The sequence below is a fragment of the Geotrypetes seraphini genome, unplaced genomic scaffold, assembly GCF_902459505.1.
Source record: "Geotrypetes seraphini unplaced genomic scaffold, aGeoSer1.1, whole genome shotgun sequence".
NCBI classification, from domain to species: domain Eukaryota; kingdom Metazoa; phylum Chordata; class Amphibia; order Gymnophiona; family Dermophiidae; genus Geotrypetes; species Geotrypetes seraphini.
In genome coordinates this window covers 114,744-135,648 of record NW_022985983.1, presented here as the reverse complement: position 1 = coordinate 135,648, position 20,905 = coordinate 114,744, and the positions used below count along the sequence as shown (strand labels likewise).

Genomic DNA, 20,905 nt, shown 5'->3' with positions numbered 1-20,905 from the left:
GGTTGGCCTGGGTGGGCAAGGCTTGGGGGGACCCCTTATTTATATTCCTTTTCAACGTTTGGGTTATGTTTGGAATTATCTATTCTCAACCTTATTGACAGCTGTGGGTATGGTGTTTTGTCCCGGGGGGGTGGTGGGGGTATTGGTTGTGGTTGGGTGGGTATTATAGATTGTTCTTCTCAGTTTGTAAGCCTTGCACATGACTACATTGCTGATTGTATTTCTGTGTGCGCTTTTGGAGTGGGATATTTTGCTCTTTGATTTTTTGTTCTTGCATCTCATGTGCCATTGCTATGTACTGTTTGGAGTGTTTTCTTAATAAAAGCTTTTCAATTGAATAAAAATAGGAAAGGAAAGAATAAGAGCAAAAGTTAATTTTTTTTATTCTCATAAAATACTATAACAATCAACATCTCAATAATAACAATTCTAATAATAAAACAAGCAAATCTCAATAAACCATAACTAATACATACAACTAAAAATTTCCATAGCAGGGTGGAAATGCTGCTCATGCCGGTGAAGAGCTAGAGGTGCAGTGGAGGGGAAGTGAAGGCGCGCACACGGTGGGGGAGGTGAAAAGGAGCGGGGAATGGAGAAGAGGAGATGTGCCGGTGCCGGTGCCTGGGGCGGTCTGTCCCCCCTCAACCTCTCTAATCCCTTATTTTTCCTCATAGCCAGTTTTGAATAGATTGTAAGCTATTCCAGCAGGGGCTGTCTTTCTGTATTTGTGTACAATGCTGCATGTGCTCAGTAGCAGTATATAAATTATAAGTAGTAGTAGTAGTAGACTGAAGAACTTTACTGTTTTCAACAGTCTTCTGCTCTCCCATATCTTGACACATATTCTTTACTCCATCTCTAGGTTTGCCAGATTTCCTCTTAAAAAAAAAGACACTGGCCCCGCCCATCATGCCCCCAGCACCATCTCTTTCCGCCTCCAGCTCTACCATGTTCCGCCCCCACACAAACCTTCAGTCTCGTTCCCCGAGCTCGGGGCCGCGTCTGGAGGAAATCTATGCATTAGCAAACGTCAACGTGATGATGTTGCGTGCATAGAATGCCATCACATTGACGTCCGTGCATGCGCAGAAGACCAGTGACCCTGAGCTCGGGGACTTCCAAATCCTGGACAAACTTTCAGGTTTTGGAAATCCCTCCAGGCACTCGAACAGTCCTCTAAAAGAGGACATGTCTGGGTTTTCCCAGGTATCTGGTGACCCTATCCATCTCTCTCTGAAAAACTAGCTAAGGGACTGAAAACATCATGGTACCACAGCATTACTCTTCTTCTGCAGTCCAGAATAAAGAGTAGTACTGTTGTGCTTTCTGGTTCCCCTGGGCTTCGGAGGAGAAGAAAGTGGTCTATGCCTCTGCAGCTGCTGGTATAAACTACTAAATCAAAACAAGCAGCAGAGCTGATATCAAAGCACAGTGAGAAGGGACACTTTAGGGTGTTGATTATTGGGTTTGCAAACCCAATTTCACCATTATCAGGGTTTCCAGTTAGCACCAATATTTAGAAGCATAATACAATTGTTGCCTAAACAAACTATGCTTCTATTCACAACGTCAGCCACAAGCACAACAGCTGACAACCCAAATGAGCCACAGCCTACACATTTACAGCCAAATTCCACCACCCGATCTTCATTCAATCTGTAACTTTACTGCAAAACACTAAGGAGCAATTCCTAATATGCATTTGGAGATCCATGTTGTAGTGCAAGAGTAACACAGGTTTATAGCAAGGGCAATACCTTGCACAGAGTCTGCACTCTGCACTGTTTTCAAATCAGAGGGTACAGACAATGTGCTTCTGTGAAACAATACACTTGGCTGCCACCTAGTGATTGCATCTTATAATGCATGCTAGACCAATGCTTTTAGACATAAAGCAGTTTTTTTCCCCCAGGAACAATATAATTACTAAAACCAAACACCGCTCTCAAGAATTAGTGTAAAAAAAAAAAAAATTGATGAGCAAACCCTATATTTCCATTGCTTCTCGTCTCCTCCATACTGTTACCACTTCCATATTCTCACTCCTCCCTCCCCCAACCCTCTACTTCCACACAACCTCTGCAGCTAATTGGATCCCTAGCATTAGTATGCTAGATGCTATTCTGCCACATAGATCCATCTTCCCAGGTTATTCTGAGCACAGGATTATAAACTGACACATGACGTGAATCCTCATGGCAGCCCTTCCCCCTCTTTATTTTAAATAGAAAACCCCAAAAGGGGGTAGGGCTGGCTCATTGATTGTGAGGCTGCACCATCTCATTGTTTTGCATTCAGAAGATCCTTTATTAATAGATCTACACGACAGAAAGCACCTGGTGTTCTGACGCTGTGGCAGCCAAGTCTCTGATTACATTTCAAGACTATTTCTCTCAATTTGTAAACTGAAAACTAATATTCTTGAGAGCTGACTCTATAAAGAAAAAATATGCAAGCCTTGAGTTTGAAAAACAGGATGCTAGATAATTATTTGTGTTTCCAGCAGAAACAGCTCTCGAAAACTGCTTTATCCTGAGAAGAGTGATCTCAACTGTCTTACACTGTTTTCTTCATAGTTCGCCCTTTAAACAAGACCACTCTTCTCAATACGGATATGTCTTAACAGAGCTCTATTAATATATAAAATATATGTTCAACATGGCACAAAAACAAAGATCGTGACTACTGCAGGCTACAAGAATTAGTAAGCCACTTAGGGGACCTTTTAGTAAACTGCGCTAAAAAGTGGCCTGTGCTATGATTGCCATATGGTTTCCCATGTGTTGAGGCAACTATTAGCATGGCTATAAAATGGCTGCATTTTCCATTTACTCCATTAATGGCCTTGCACTTATTTTCCCATGAGCCCTTCACAACATCTATTTTGTAGGTGGGAAGGGTTTGAGCACTAACCACTTGCTAATTGGTTAGCGCGCAGTGATGTAACTAGGCTGATTAACGCTGAGTATGCCTACTCTCCGCCCCAAACATGCCCCCAGTGATAAATAGAGGTCAGCATGGGAATGGGGATTGCGGGAATCCCACGGGTCCCACTGGAGTCCTGCGGGAATCCCCCCCTAACCCACAGGACTCCCACGGGGGAGCCCCTCTGGCCCACAGGACTCCCACGGGGACCCCCCATCTAGCCAATGGGACTCCCAAGGGGATGGAAGGCTTTGGAAGCAGGGTTCATCCATATAATATAATGGACACGTCAGCCTTAATAAAAGAGGTGTTTATAAGTTAATTACCTAAACAGAAAACAAAAAAAGTGTTCCACCAAAAAGATTCCACAAGGAAAACAGCAGCGCAAACACAAAAGAAACTGTGGATCCTGTCAGAAGAAATTGCTGCTTTTTATGGGGATGGGCGGGGATGGAGGTAATTCCTTGCGGGGACAGGTGGTGACGGAGAGGATACTGACGAGGACAGGTGGGGAGGGAGAGGATCCTTGCGGGGATGGGTTGGGATGGAGAGGATCCTGGCGGGGATGGGTGGGATTTCTGTCCCCGTGCAACTCTCTTGTGCTAAAAAATAAAATAACATATTTTTTAGCATGTGAGAAGCATGCGCAGATACCAAAAATACCGAGGGACGCCTGAGCCACGCCCCATGGTAGTGAATTTTAACCTGCAGTCGGCTTACCACAACTTTGTAAAAAGGCTCCTTAGGAGTACAAATCTGCTGAATTTGAATACGTCAGCAACATCACTCATAATGAAAGTGCAGAGCTGGTTTTAGTGGTTGTGGCGTCTAGTGTAAGCGTCAGCCATGACACCCTCCATTACAGAAGCCAACTTTTCAAAATGATTGGGGGGGGGGGTGCTCAACTCACCCCAAATTTCCAAGTCCATATAAGGGAAATTAAAGCATGTGGGTTCTCAGCATAACTGGTCAGGCTGTCTTTGAATGAAGAGCATAGCAGGTAATGCCACACAGGGTGGACTTGTGCCTAAAAAATGTTACAGGTAGCACTGCAAGTCCCACCAGTAGTGCTGCCCGAGTCAGAGAAAAAATTTTCAATTTGATTCGCCCTGTTGAATCGATTTTTCAATTTGATTCAATGACACAGCTTTTTAAGTTTAAACATTTTATTTAACCAAGGCAATATCATGTAAAAAATAGGAACATCCAAATTATAACATAGCTGTAAAGTTAGTTAGAAACATGGATTCATAGCTTCCCCAAAGCAAATCAATCCCAAAGCTCCCCTGCCCAATTCTCAGCTTCCCAATCACCAAAGCAAATCATCCCCAAAGCTTCCCCCCCCCCAATTCCTATATGGCCGCAGAAGAGAGCAGAGAGAGGGATCCTTTCACTTACACTATGGAATCGCAGGAAAGGAGAAATCCTTCTGTGGCGCAAAGGAGAGAACCAGCCAACAAATATCACCTTTGCTGCCCCCGGCGCAGATCCGCACAAGGTCCGTTTGGCACTCCCTTTGCCAGAGTCCTTTCTTCTGATGTAACTTCTGGTTTCGCAAAACAGGAAGTTACATTAGATGGAACGACTCCGGCGAGTATATATGGTAGTTTGTATAGTTTATATTTTAGTTCTTTGTCATGTGTTAAGTTAAAACATTTGATATACCACCTACCAGCATCCAGTATCCAATGGTTTACAATCCATGATACATAAAAGAAAAGCAATAACTTAATTTATAATATAGGACCTCACCTCCATTCATACCAAGATTTTTCATAAAACAACCCAAAAAGGGCCAATTCTTCATCTATTAGTATGTTGGTTGTAGTCTGCAGACAACCTAGTAAACCTTTAACATCCCATCTACTTCCATATTACCGTAAGCTTCCTCTTTTCTCACTATAGAAGGAAGGGAATTCCACAATTGAGGGGCTAGACAAAAGACCTTATTTCCCATTTTGCTTTCTTCAGGAGAATCATTTAATCTAAAATCATTCATTTTAAGATTTACTTTGGATATTTTGCTTTTTACCTTGTCAATTTGCTTTGAACAATTTGATTAGGAAGGCTTTATATGAAATATTTTAACTAAGTACACATAGGAACTCAATTTCAGAAGCACATAGACATACAAAGTCCCAATGAAAGTAAAACCCGGATGTCTCAATCTGTTCTCTTTTTTTCTGGAGCCATATGGTAACCTATTCAAAGGGAAGGAAAGAGGAAGAAGATGAAGGGGGTGGGAAATAAGGGAAGGAGAGGTGAGATACTGGACACCTTAGAGCAGGGGTGTCAAAGTCCCTCCTCGAGGGCTGCAATCCAGTCGGGTTTTCAGGATTTCCTCAATGAATATGCATGACATCTATTAGCATACAATGAAAGCAGTGCATGCAAATAGATCTCATGCATATTCATTGAGGAAATTCTGAAAACCCGACTAGATTGCAGCCCTCGAGGAGGGACTTTGACACCTATGCCTTAGGGGGATGATAGCAGAAATGTCAAGGGTGGCCCATTGAAAAGAGTGAGATTCACTATCATAGAGAGTGAGATTCACTATCATAGAGAGTGAAATTGTAGCCCAATGAGCGAGGTTTACTAGCGATGTATCCAGAGTATAAAATTTGGAAAAATCTGCATGTTTTGCTTTCTGAATGCTCCTGAGTCTCTAGGGCAGGGGTGTCAAAGTCCCTCCTCGAGGGCTGCAATCCAGTCAGGTTTTCAGGATTTCCCCAATGAATATGCATGAGATCTATTTGCATGCACTGCTTTCATTGTATTCTAATAGATCTCATGCATATTCATTGGGGAAATCCTGAAAACCCAACTGGATTGTGGCCCTCGAGGAGGGACTTTGACACCTCTGCTCTAGATTAATAGTTTGGGGACCCTAGCATAGAGGGTAACAGTCTTCCATTTTTCATCACCACTCTTCCCTCATATTCCAGCTTTGCTTCTTCTCTTACCTCCATCACTGGGCCCTGTGGTCCAACATCTCTCCCAAAGCCCATGTCCTACCTTTAAACTTGTGTTTAGCACTGGAGGTCATTGGCAGTCAGTGCTTCACACAGGATGCCTATAGCTGGCCCAGCAGCTTCCTCTCTAGTGCAATTTCCTGTTTCTCTCAGGGCAGGATTCAGCAGAGGAAAAGTGTCTGTAACCAGCCTTGAAAATGTGTGTGAATTGCTGCAGCCAGAGATAACTTGTGTTAAACACTAGTTTGAAGGTAGGCAGGATGAGGTGGTATATTTAGACCTGGGGTAGAGGAGGGAGAGAAAGATGGACCAGTAGGGGCAGGGAGAAAAGTAAGAGGGGGGGGGGAGAGTGGAAATGTGCCTCCATTTTCATCTCAGTATACAGCTGTTTTCTTCTTTTAAGCAACAATAACAATTCATCTTTGCATGAACAGGTTACTTTATGGATGGAATACATAAGAAGCACCCATCTGTAATAAGACTCATTTATCTATTTTGTATTTATTTAGGGTTACCAGATGTCTAGGAAAACCTGGATATGTCCTCTTTTTAGAGGACTGTCCGGGTGCCCGGAGGGATTAACAAACCCAGCAGTTTGTCCGGGTTATGGAAGTCTCTGACCTCAAGGCCATGTCTGGAGGGCGTCAACACGTAGATATTATACATGTGCGCATGTGCATGACATCATCTCATCGATGTGCGTGCATGTACAGACACGGCCCCAAGCTTGGGGAGGTTTGTGTGGGGGCAGAATGGAGCGGAGCTGGAAGCGGAATGGGGCGTGGCTAGGGGTGGGACCAGGTATCCTCTTTTTTTATTTTTATAAAGGAAATTTGGCAACTATCTCTACTCCCTTTTTTCTTGGACTGTGCTGGAGAGTGTCTTCTAAGATACATTCTCAGCACTTGCAGCTGTCTTCCTTTCTTTATGGACCTGAACACTCTTCTCCTGTAGCACACCTAGACCCACATGGCCCTGGTGGACAGAGGTACAAATACATGATCTATATGCCTAAGCCTACAACAATAAAGCTTAGCCAGGCACTGGACCCATTTTTACTCAGATCTGATGTTAGTGTAGCCAAGCTGTCTATATTAGAACTGAAAGCTGTGAAATAGAGGATCAAATATGGCATTAGGTAGCTGCCATGCTCTTCCAGTTTAAAATGTGAAACTTCAAAAACAAATCATTAGCCTTGAGATTTTTTTTTTTTTTTGTCAAGGGAAAAATGGAGCCTCAAGCTAAAGCTGCTGGCACCAGAACATAGGCTTTTTACTTTAAGAGGCAATTGAAATCAAAAGGGTTTGTGAAACAGTAGCGCTGCTGTGGAAAGTTGCATGCAAAGGATATGGTGCATAAGGTCCTAGTTTAAAGTTCTTATAATTCACTAGTTTAGAGGTGTATGACTGAGGTGTCAACAAGTAAAAAGAAACCCACTGTTCATACTACCTTAGTAGACAGCTGTCTGTATCAAGAATATCTGCCTCATTCATGACTTTAAGGAATGATGAATTCTGAACAAAGAGCCATGTCATACATTTACAAACTTAAAATACCATGTCCTTTCATGTAGGCAGATACTCTGTCCATTCCAGCTGGCAACAAGTAGCCTCTTGTCAATTACACCAGACACAGCAAGCTGAGGATAACTACAAAAACTTGTTACAAGCTGGTAAAACTGCACAGTAAGCAGCATTAGCTAGAGACATGGAGGACCATTTTCAACAGGATGTCTAAGCCCGACTTTGGACATTTCCTGCAAGACATCGACAATTGGAGGTGAACAAACGGCCATTTTCAAAACCAGCAAAATCACTAGACATCCAAAATATTATTTTTTTGAAAATTGCCTTCTTAGATGTCTTGGCTGCCATCTTTATTCGCCATTTTCGACCAGAAAACTGTCCAAGTTAAATGTCCAAATCCAGACCATTTGGACATGGGAGTGGCCAGCATTGTATAGGACTGGTCATAGACATCCCAAAAGAGCAGTGAGCCACCTTAAGACGGTACTGCAGTGTACTTCACATAAAGGGTGGCAGGTGTACAACTCACCCTATACTCCATATAATTCAGTGAGCCCTCCAAAACTCCCCCAAAATCTACTATACCCACCCCAATAGCCCTTATAAGAACATAAGAATTGCCACTGCTGAGTCAGACCAGTGGTTCATCATGCCCAGCAGTCCATTCACGCAGCAGCCCTCTGGTCTAAGATCAGCACCCTGAGACTAGCTCTACCAGCGCACGTTCTTGTTCAGCAGAAACTTGTCTAACTTTGTCTTGAATCCTTGGAGGCTGTCGGTGGCACCTTTAAAGCAGTATAGTAGGGTTTTGGTTGGCTCACACTTTCCACCATGTAGTTGTTAGAGTGTCTTATGGGTCTGGTCCTCTATGGTTCACTAGCCCATTCATCAGGTTACTTAAGACACCTGTGTGATGCTCTACTAGGCTTTCCCATACCAAGTGCTGCTGTTCTAGAGATAGGTATGCACTGCTTCATTCAGATTTGGGGGAATGAAAGGGGGCCAGTGACCACTGGGAGAGAGTGTGGGAGGGGGGGACATAATATAATCCTTCAGTGGTCATCTGGTCAATTTGGGTACCTATTTTGCACTTAAACACTTCTAAAACAGGTCTAGCTCACATCATCTAAGTTCTGTCCAGGACACCTTGTAAAAGGTTCTATTACTGCAAGACATCTAAGCCTACCCAAAAGCCACCCAAAATATGCCCCCCTTTAGTTCTGGACTCAAATCTAGGATATCTCACAAGACATCCAGTAAGACAGTTTCAAAGATCGTCACTTGGACGTTTTGCAAAATGTCCAAGTGCCGATTTATTCCATATTTTTGGGAATGTTTTAGTGCAGTGTATCTCAAACTGTGCCAAGGCATAGTGGTGTGCCCTGAAGAGATTTTGGGTGTGCCACGAGAGATTTCATAATTTTACTTTATTTTTAAAATTTTCCATCATAAGTATACACTAGAATAGATGACATGTATGTCACATATGCAAAATGTTATGAGTGTCTGTGTGCATAAGGATACAACAGCCCAGAAAAGCATCATTCTTTGATGTGATTGGTCCTTGAAAACTAATGCAAGTAATTTTATTTTTTATGTATTAGTTATCCTAATTTGAGCAATAAAGCAATTGAGGCTTTGCTACCATTTGGATCTTATTTTTGTGAACTTGGATTTTCAGCTCTAACAGAAAATAAATTGAAAAAGAGAACAACTGCAGATGGTGGATGATGAAATGCCTGTTTGCTTGTTGACTATCAAGCCACATTTTAAGTTAATTTGCACTCAAAAACAAGCACATCCATCACATTGATTAGCAATTCTATTCTATCTACTTTAGTTTCACCATTGTTACAATTACCCATACATAGCTTAATGAACTTTAAATAACTTTCAAATTTAATTTTTTGTTGGTTTTACAATTTTATCATTTCAGTTATAATGTGCCGCTACAAACATTTGCTGTTTAGTGTGCCAGAGCTATAAAAAGTTTGAGACCATGCTATACAGTTTTAGTGCTTTGAAAATGTCCTTGATCAGTCTCCTCCTTGTAGTGGTGGTAAATTTACTTTGTAGATCTGTAACTTGGTAGATTTTGTACAAATAAGCAGTGTACACCAGTGGTTCCCAACTCTGTCCTGGTGGACCTCTAGGCCAATTGGGTTTTCAGGCTAGCCCTAATGAATATGCATGAAAGAGATTTGCATATAATGGAAGTGACAGGCATTCAAATCTGCTCCATGCATATTCATTAGGGCTAGCCTGAAAACCCGATTGGCCTGGGGGTCCTCTAGGACAGGGTTGGGAACCACTGGTGTACACCAAACAAACTCTGAACAATGCGGAGTGGAGGAAACTACCTACTAAATAGCAAAAATAGGCTGCTCTCCAATAATGTGAATGGTAGTGGTCAGGCCTTTTGAGTGCTCACCTCTGTCCTATTACCGTAATCTCTTTCTCCTCAACAATGCATTTCCGGTCCTATTAACTCTCCTCTTCCCCCCTCTTAAATTCAATCAATTTGTACCTCGCTTAATCTATTGTAAACCGCATAGAACTTAACGGTATTGCGGTATATAAGCTGTTGTTATTAATATTATAAACTGAGGCTTGTTCTTTCGTCAAAGGGGTGATTTAAATTATCTGTCTAGTACAGATCTCTAGGGCAGTTCAAATAGGAAGGTGAACAGTGGAGTGCTCTAGAGATCTGTACTAGACAGGTACTTTAAAACATTTACCCCTTTTTACAAAACTGCACAATAAGTTTTTAGCGCCAGCCAGTGCACTGAATGCTCCAAACTGCTCCAACGGTCATAGAGTTCCTATGAGCATCTGTGCAGCGCAAAGAATTTAGCATGTCAGCTAATGCTAAAAACTTCTTACATGGTTTTGTAAAATAAGGAGGGGGGGTTATTAACCGTCTTTATGAAAAGATTCACCCAAGACCTTTATAAATGACCTGGAAATAAGAATAACGAGCAAGGTGATTAAATTTGCAAATGACAGTTACACATTGTTAAATCACAAGATTGTAAAAAATTGCAAGACCTTACAAAATGAATTTGTCCACATTAAATTTCAACTGCCAAAGTACGTTAATAAGCAATGGGAAGAGTAATCCAAATCATATGTATATGGTGCTAGGTTCCACTTCAGGAGTCACCACCCAAGAAAAAAAATCTAGGTGTCTTGTTGAACAATACATGGAAAGAAAAACAAACAGAATACAGTGGAACCTTGGTTTACGAGCATAATTCGTTCCAGAAGCACGCTTGAAAACCAATTTACTCGTATATCAAAACGACTTTCCTCATAGAAAGTAAGGGAAACTCGCTTGATTCCCCCGGCAACTTGCGCTGCTCCCCCCCCTCCCCCGAGGCCACTGGTGCTCTTCCACATCTCCACCCCCGAAACAGCATGGCCCCCCTCACGAATGCACCCCCCCATGCAAACTGGCATCCCCCACCTACCCAAACTGAAAGCTTACCCTCCAATGTGACACCGGCACACAGCACCAACCCACAGGAAGATCTTGCCTCTCCTATGACTGGGTGCATAGTAACATAGTAACATAGTAGATGACGGCAGATAAAGACCCGAATGGTCCATCCAGTCTGCCCAACCTGATTCAATTTAAATTTTTTTTTTTTTTTCTTCTTAGCTATTTCTGGGCGAGAATCCAAAGCTTTACCCGGTACTGTGCTTAGGTTCCAACTGCCGAAATCTCTGTTAAGACTTACTCCAGCCCATCTACACCCTCCCAGCCATTGAAGCCCTCCCCTGCCCATCCTCCTCCAAACGGCCATGCACAGACACAGACCGTACAAGTCTGCCCAGTAACTGGCCTAGTTCAATCTTTAATATTATTTTCTGATTCTAAATCTTCTGTGTTCATCCCACGCTTCTTTGAACTCAGTCACAGTTTTACTCTCCATCACCTCTCTCGGGAGCGCATTCCAGGCATCCACCACCCTCTCCGTAAAGTAGAATTTCCTAACATTGCCCCTGAATCTACCACCCCTCAACCTCAAATTATGTCCTCTGGTTTTACCATTTTCCTTTCTCTGGAAAAGATTTTGTTCTACGTTAATACCCTTTAAGTATTTGAACGTCTGAATCATATCTCCCCTGTCTCTCCTTTCCTCTAGGGTATACATATTCAGGGCTTCTAGTCTCTCCTCATACGTCTTCTGGCGCAAGCCTCCTATCATTTTCGTCGCCCTCCTCTGGACCGCCTCAAGTCTTCTTACGTCTTTCGCCAGATACGGTCTCCAAAACTGAACACAATACTCCAAGTGGGGCCTCACCAATGACCTGTACAGGGGCATCAACACCTTCTTCCTTCTACTGACTACGCCTCTCTTTATACAGCCCAGAATCCTTCTGGCAGCAGCCACTGCCTTGTCACACTGTTTTTTCGCCTTTAGATCTTCGGACACTAAAACCCCAAGGTCCCTCTCCCCGTCCGTGCATATCAGCTTCTCTCCTCCCAGCATATACGGTTCCTTCCTATTATTAATCCCCAAATGCATTACTCTGCATTTCTTTGCATTGAATTTTAGTTGCCAGGCATTAGACCATTCCTCTAACTTTTTGCAGATGCTTTTTCATATTTTCCACTCCTCTTCGGTGTCTACTCTGTTACAAATCTTGGTATCATCTGCAAAAAGGCACACTTTTCCTTCTAACCCTTCAGCAATGTCACTTACATACATATTGAACAGGATTGGCCCCAGCACCGAACCCTGAGGGACTCCACTAGTCACCTTTCCTTCCTTCGAGCGACTTCCATTAACCACCACCCTCTGGCGTCAACAGATGCTCAAGGCCCAGTCGGAGGAGAGGCACGATCTTCCGGCACTGGCACCTCCTGTGGGTTGGTACTGCGTGCCGGTGCCACATTTGGGGTAAGCGTTCAGTTTGGGCGGGCAGGAGATACCAGTTCACGAGAGGGGGGCGATGCCAGTTAGCGGACAGGGAGACTCGCAAATCGAGTCAATGCTCGGTTTGCGAGTCACAATTTGCGAGAATGTTTTGCTCGTCTTGCAAAACACTCGCAAACCGGTGCACTCATAAACTGAGGTTTGACTGTACTAGGAATTACTAGAAAAGATATACAGTGGGGAGCAAAAGTTTGTGAACACCCAGTCAGAAATTTTACATCTAGCAAGTGTACTAAGGAAACTAAGGCTATAATGGTCTATTTTACTTCCTAGTGTTCTTCAGTAAATATTTGTTTACTTGAAAGCATGTTTCTGTATAAACATTGTGGATGGTTCAGTGTTTTTTTTAAGAAATACGGACTAAACCCATCAGAACACAGGTGAGTGAATTTAAATCTTGCATGTGTGTTGATGCTAGCATTTCTGAAAAATTCATACTACAATAATTACTGTTCACATTTGTAGGTGTTTGCCTGTTGTGTGTGTGTATATATCTATCTATATATCTCTAATAATATTTTATGGTATTTACTAATAATTTCTCTAAATTTTATTTCTAATTAATTATTAAATAACTGAACTGTAACCAAACACACTGTAATTGTATTTCCAGCCAATCTTTAATTAAGATTTGATATTTTTGAATACAAATGTGTTTTCTTTTAAAATGTATTATATTTTAGTTGGTTTTATTGGAAGAAATAAGCCAAAAATTGGAGCAGAATCCGTCTTGAAACCTAGGCACAGGTTATTGCTTTACGAAATGAAGGTCTCTCATATCGCAGAATTGCATCATCATTGAAAATTTCACTTGGAGTTGTGCATGCTATACTTGAACGTGTGAAAGATATTGGATCCTTTAATTCCAGTCAACGGAGTTGTTGTCCTCGTGCATCAACTAGCTGGGATGGTCAGAAAATTGTAATGACTGCAAAGTTATCTCCTCGTATCAATGCCACCCGACTCCGTTCTCGCTTACCATCTCACCTTCAGAACCTGAGCAAATGGATAATTCGTCGCAGATTGTTTGAAGGTGTTCCGAAGTCATGTCATCCAGCAAAAAAACATTCTTTGTTTGCCAAGAGCACTGCTGATCTTCTTCAGTTTTGCAACAAATACAAAAAACAGAAGTCTGCAGATTGGGAGACTTATGGGGCAAAGACCTGGAAAAACTAATTATACACGCAAATAACTATAGTGAATTTAGGAAACACCTAAAAACATACCTGTTCTTGAAGTACCTAGGTAACAAATCTGTACAATCTCTCCCATAAAAACTGATCCCTTAAACTGTTAGCCACTAATCTCCAACTATGTAAGTTCCACTCAATTTGTAGCATCTTTCTAATCATTATAAACCGCATAGAATTTCACGGCCCTGCAGTATATAAACTGTTATTATTATTAACTCACCTTCACTCACTTTAAGAATTACACTGGAGAGGGTTTGGAGACCTGCAAAACAAAGGTACAATGCAAAATATGTGGTGCCTATAGTAAAACAGTGTGAAAAAAATGATGGTTTGGGGTGCAATTTCGGCATGTGGACGAGCTGGAATCTGGATGATGCCTAGAAACATGACCATGATGGGACCAGTTTACCTGCAGGTTCTGAAAGACAAGTTACCAGTATTCATGTCCATACTTGGTACCAATCGTTTTCAGCATGTTAGAGCACCATGCCATTCAACTAAAGCATGGATAGCATTATCTGGATATCATTTACTGGCTCTATGGCCTGGAAACTCTCCCAATCTCAATCCAATCGAGAAATCATGGATGATAATGGAGGAGAGCTGTGGCTGACATGCATCCAACATCACTAGAAGATCTGGAGAACAAAATAAAACAGGTGTGTACAACTCAGATCACACCGGAATACTGCCAGCAGCTATGCCATTCAATGCCTGCCTGAATCAAAGCAGTACCCGACAACAAAGGACGACGCTCAAAATACTGAAGAAAGGCACTAACCACCATAAACTTTGCTTATTTGTATTAATTTTGGACTAGTCCACAACTACAGTATTTTTGTGCATTTACTTCATTAAAAAAATGTTATTTGGATTGTTTGTACCTCTGAATGTTTCTTGCACTGAAATTTGCACAGAACCTTTGCTCTTCACTGTTTAGAAAAATAAAACAAAGAATGTTATGTTATAATACCTCTAAATTGCTCCATGTTTAACCTCACCTTGGCATTTCTGGATTCAAGGAAAGTGGAACTAAATGCATATACTCTAATACAGGCACATACTTATTTTATAAAATAAAATACACACACGTATGTAACAGCTCCATCCATATGCAGACAATCAGGACCACCTCCGGGTAAGACCTCTTAATAGCGCACATACACCTGTTGTCACTTGTACTAACATTCATATACATTCACACATTTTTACAAAAACACATTCCACATTTAGAACATGACTCGAACACAGAAAATGCTTTAGAAAAGGTTAAACATGCATTTTGACGTTAACACTTTATTAAAAATTCAATACAATTTATTACAAAATAAAAGAGAGAGATGGTTAAAAACGAAAACCCCCCCTCCCAACACACAATCATAACTGTACAATAATGCTACAGCCTATACAGAGTTCTTGCATTTGTCTATTCCAAGGCAGTAAGAGTAGAAACGTGTAGTTCCTGCGGCTCACGACACAACGGGAGAAGCGCTTTCTCAAGAGCGATTCCTGCGCTCGCCCTTCCTCCAGATAACTCCCGACAGCCCAGCACAAGGACACGATGAGCCCTAAACCGACCCAGGATATCAACGTCTCCTCCAGTGTCCCGAGAATGCAAATCGGCAAAGGCAGAGCCTCGACTTCACCTCTCCCTCACACCAAACCTACCCAGCCCACCCTAGCGACTATTCCTTCCTCTACACCTCCTACCGTCCAAATTTTTCTTTTAAGGTCACCCGTAACGCTCCCAATGCCTTTCCTTCTCCGGCGTTCCACCCTCTATGACGCAACTTCTCATCTCCGGCGTCCCGCCCCTCTTGACGCGACTACACTCCATTGGCTGCTGCCCGTCTTGCCGGAAACAGGAAGTTGTATCGAGGGGGCGGGAGGCTGGAGAAGGAAAGTCTGGCGGACCGGTAGCTGGTGACTTCAGACATGAGTTTGAAGGTAGGATGTGGAGCAACGGCGGGAGCTTGAGAGTGAGGGACTGGTGCTGGATCGCGAACGGGCGGGGGGAAACGGAAAAAGAGTGGGAAAGAAAAGGAGGAATGTGCGTGAAGAAGGGGTGCTCCGCATGTGACAGTGTAAGGACATGAGGATGACCAGCTGTCGGGGGCCATGAATTTAAGGGAGATTTAGTCGCGACATCACTCCAGCAAATGTTAATGGAAAGGATAATATTAAACAAGGCAATTAATTTACGTTGTATATAATATAGGATAAAAATGTACAAATTTGTACGTTTTAGTCCTAACCTATATGTATTTGTCCGCTGATGCTGCAGAACTAAGCCCGAAGGAGCCCAAAAAAATTAGCACATTAGCTCTCAAACTGAACTGGCCTTTGTAACTTCCTGGGTAACCGACCCAACCTTTTGTAATGCAATCTAACCTAGAACTGAGTAGGTAAAAATGAAATAGAAAACCTGATTAACATAATAAGGGAGTTTCTGGGAAATACAGAGAGTTGATCACCCTAGTCACACCCCCCTAATGTATATGACTTGGTATCTCTGCTAACCACAACTTTTTTTTTTTTTTTTTTATTTATTTATTTATTATTTTCAACTTAAATTTCAAGTATTTCACTTGTACAGAAAGCAAGAATAGGATAGATATAAAATACAAAGCAATATAAATCTTAAATTAAACAAATATACTATTTATGCTCAAGTCCACAATTAGGATCCAAGAATTATTGAAAATTGGCGAAATTATCTAAAAAGAAAATTGTAAAAGAAACTGAGAACTATAGCACTGAGAGAGTCACAATATCCTAAATATAGGGCTCAAAGATTGTTAACATTCAGGCGAGACATAGCCACAAAGTTTGTCAATTGTGATGGTTCAAAAAACACATATTTAAGAGTACGGTGATATACAATACATTTACACGGATGTCTCAAATAAAAGGTTGCTCCCAAAGATAAAACCCCAGGTTTCAATAGAAGAAATTCACGGCGACGCCTTTGCGTCTCCCGTGCCAAATCTGGGAACATTTGTATTTTATAACCAAGAAAGCTTTTTTGTCTATTTTTAAAGAAAAGTTTTAACAACCATGTTTTATCAATTGGCAAAGCTAAAGTAATAATCATGGTGGCTGGTGATGCTAAATCCTTCTCAGATGTTTCTAAGATCTGCGATATATTTGGAAGTTCTTGATCTGAGGGTTTTTCTTTTAGTTGTTGATTTTGTTCTTTATCAGGCAGATAATAAACCCGTGAAAATGGTGGTAATGAATCTTCGGGTATCTCTAAGTTCTCTACTAGATATCTCTTTAGCATTTCTCTAGGTGTTACTAACTCGAGTCTTGGAAAATTAATTAACCTTAAGTTATTACTGCGTGAATTGTTCTCGAGCATTTCAGTCTTCTTCCTTAGGTTAATATTATCTTTAACTAAAGCCTCTTGAACTTGTTTCAATGATACAATTTCTTTTTCCATTTTTTGAACAGATAAATTAGAAATGTTCGTTTCTTTCCTTAAATCCTTCAATTCTTTATCATGTTCCTTAATTTTCCCTTCAATTTGTTGGAGTGTAGGAGTAATTTTTTTAACAAAACCAGCCAATAAGTCCCAGATAGAGTCTAAAGTCACTTCTGCAGGTTTAATCAATTCAATTGAGATTTTGTAGGTGTAGAGTGCTCACCGTTCTGAAGTCCTTCGGGGGTTTCTTCAGCCCTTCCCCCTCATGTTGAGATGATATTCCCCCAGATACCTCCATAGGGGCCCTGGAAAAGTGGGCCCCAGTCTCCAAGCTCTCCAGTAACTCTTCCCTTGCCTCTGGAGAGGAGAAAACCAATGAATCCGGGGTTTCCCCGCCCCTGGGAGAGCTGGTCGTCTGGGGTTGCGGGGGCGGTGCCCTAACGTCGGGGCTCAGTGTAGTGTCGGGCCCAGGAACATCCACGTTGGTTTCGCCTCCCTGTGTTGTCAGCGGGCCGCCATCCGACGTCACTGCGACCTCCTGCATGCGCCGCAGTAAATCCTGAATGTTCCCGAGACCCGGGGCTCCAGGACGCCGCGAGGCAGAAGCGGCACTCCGGCCCCGTCTCTTCGGCATCGCGGTAAGTAATTACCGTTAAGAAAATTGAAAAAAGCACAGTCCTGGGACACGCAGCTCAGCGCGTCCTGTCTCAAATCGCCATCTTGGATCCACCTGCTAACCACAACTTAAGAAGAAAAGTTTAGGTAGAGAACATAAGAGCCATTGACAGTAACATCATGTCTGCGACCATGGCTAGTCAAGGTCACAAAGAAATCCCACATGCCCCAAAAATTAGATCTGTTTTCAATCCTTAATTTGTAGAGATAAGCAGTGGCCAATGACTTATTTAATTGGGATTGCAGTAGTGGTAGCTGAAGGTGAGTTATTCTTAGGTACCTTAAATATTTGTTTGTCACCAGAATGCTTGCATGGTTTGTACTACTAAAACTGATATTATTTATCATTTCATTATCGCTGAAAAGCATACGCAACACTGTACTTTCAACATGCAACAGATGGTCCCTGCTCAGAAGAGCTTACCATCTAATTTGGACAGACAGACATATTAGGGGGGGTTGGGGAGTTCTTTCAGAGAATGATAGGATGGACATAGGTAATTTATGATGAGTGGGAGTTAGGAGTTGAAAGCAGCATCAGAAAAGTGGGCTTTTAGCTTGGATTTGAATACTGCTAGAGATTCAGAGCTTGATGCCCTAAACAGGATCGATAAAACCATGTGAGCCCGCTCCAATCTGATTTTTGGCCGATTCCAAAAGAGCTATTGATGCATTAAAAATCATCATGCGAATGATTCACGCTGAGGGTCATTGTAATCCCGACTCTCCGGTCCGATTGATCACTATGATAATGGCTCTCACACATGTGCAGAGCTAGCAGGGGAAGCCCCAAAAGCAGCCTTCTGCAACTCAGCTGTTAAGGGCAGTAAACCTTTCTTTTTTAATGGGTACAGATGCTGTGTGTGTGTTACACATGCGCAATATCTGCCCCATTTAAAAAAAAAAATAACAGTCCAACCCCCACACCCCGCCGATGACGGCCCTCCCCGACAAACCGGCACCAGGGACCGACCCTCCCCACCAGCGAAAATTGTTAGGAGGGATGCCCATTTTTCTCCTACCATGCCAACCACATCGTGTGAGAGAAAATTGGCAAGGGATGCCCCCATGAACCATCTCCTACCCTTTCCATCCCCCCCCCCTAAAAAAAGGCAGGATGGATGCTCCACCGCCCTAGTACTTTTTTCCAAAGTTGAAAGCAGGAGAGAAGCATGGTCCCTCACCTTCAAGGCCCGCTGATCCAAAATGGTGGACCTTCCCTCCTTGGTGCATCATGTGATGCATGGGGAGGGGCCCAAGGCCTTGATTGGCTCAGATGCCTAAAGTCCCTCCCCAATCAAGGCTTTGGCCCCTCCCCATGCATCACATTGGACTAGGGTTACCGGCCGGCCGGATTTACCCGGACATTTCCTTTTTTTAGAGAACATGTCTGGGAGTCTGGATGGCTTTTCAAAACCTGGACAAAATCTTCTTTGGGACCACGTTGGGAGTGTATCCGTGCATGCGCGGATGCCCTCCTGACTGACAAGAACAGGTTTAGGGGGGTGAGGGGGTAGCTGTGGGCATAATGGAGCAGAGCTAAGGGTCCAGATTTTTGTAACTAAAATCTGGTAACCCTACATTGAACTCTCCCTCTTACTCCATCCCATCCAATCTCTGCAACACCTAAACACTCAGCTCTCTCTCTCTCCCTTCCTCGGCACACAGATGTCAGGCTTTCTCCTTCCTTCATCCACCCTGCAGCGCATAGTCACTTATTTCTTGCTGTATCTTCCCCTCTCCCGAAGCATAGAAACCCAGCATTCTCTACGGTGGCCCCAGCTCACTGAGATTCACAAGGGGAGGAAAGGAGAATGGCCTCCTTTGCTACTTCTGACCATCTCTGCAGCTCCAGTCGATCTACTTGCTGCCATGGGTTTGTGCTGGCAAAACCTAGGCACCAGCTCCAATTTTTTTTAGTTGCCATAAGAACATAAGAATAGCCTTACTGGGTCATACTAATGGTCCATCAAGCCCAGTAGCCCGTTCTCATGGTGGCCAATCCAGGTCCCTAGTACCTAGCCAAAACCCAAGGAGTAGCAACATTCCATGCTACTGATCCAGGGCAAGCAGTGGCTTTCCCCAATGTCTTTCTCAATAACAGTCTATGGACTTTTCCTCCAGGAAATTATCCAAACCTTTCTTAAAACCAGCTACCATGGCTATTTGGTACCTGAGATGTGTCAAGCCCTAGTGTGTGTCATGAGAAGAACCACATTTTCCTTTTCTTTTCACAGCCTAAAGGGAAAAGTAATTTGGGAATGTTTATAACTAGTTGTAGAAAATACAATATAGCTTTGACATGTATTAAAGAGTTGTGTATTCAGGAATAACGTGGAACTTTTCCTGCGGTGTATCTCTATGCTGGCATGCAAATGAATAAACTGAAACGTTCCACTGTCAATGATGTGTTTAAATTTCTTGTTACCTTACAGTGAACCAATGGAATGTTATTTCATGTAATGAACAGCTCAAGAGTGTGAGACTTGTACAAATCCTATAAATTCAGTAGTTTGTTCAAACTCAGGCTAGATTTACTAAAGTTTACTATCACCTTAATATGTTGGTGTTGCTAAATAATTCCCATTGAAGAAAATGAGACTTGTGGAAAATAAATACTTTAGTGTGAGTTAGGGAGTGATATCGCAAAAAAATGTCCAAATCAATCTAGTATTAAAATGTGTTATTTACCACAGATCCCATTTTATTCAGTGGGACCTAGTTACTGATAACATGGGTTAACAGTATTTACATTGGGTAAATCTGTCTTATCTGTATCTGTACCCTTCTCCTCTACTGCTGCTCTACTGTCCCTATCTGCTGCACCGTTTGCTTGGAACAGACTGTCTGAGTCAGTATGTCAAGGTCCGTCTCTGTCTGTATTAAAATCTAGGCTAAAAGCCAACTTTTTTGAGGCTGCTTTTAACTCCTAACTAGAGAATGACATGGGTACAGCGATAAACTTTGTCCCTGTGTCATTGTCTAAAACCTTGAGACTAGTATCAATATGTAGAAACTTAATGCATCTTAGACAAATGGGCAATTGAATTCAATGATTAAAAAAGCCCAGCAGAAGCTGCTTTTGGATTTAAATGAGCTATTGTTAATGACATCATTTGTGTCTTGTCTTCTGATCAGACTCCTACCATCTGCAATAGCCTTCCATCATGTATGTGCCCAGCTGCTCAAGCATCTTACTGTTACTGCAATAGATTCATCCATCATTGCTGGCATCAAGGAG

The 20,905-nt window shown here is 42.4% G+C and overlaps 1 long non-coding RNA gene across 1 annotated transcript; it reads right to left on the bottom strand.

The window, feature by feature from the left end:
• Nucleotides 1-13,033: 13,033 nt before the first annotated feature.
• On the bottom strand, nt 13,034-15,392 carry LOC117352515. The gene is made up of 4 exons (XR_004537711.1): nt 15,276-15,392; nt 14,450-14,497; nt 13,786-13,827; nt 13,034-13,544 (listed from the first exon to the last, which is right to left on the bottom strand). It is a non-coding gene; the product is annotated as an uncharacterized LOC117352515 (long non-coding RNA).
• Nucleotides 15,393-20,905: the final 5,513 nt, after the last annotated feature.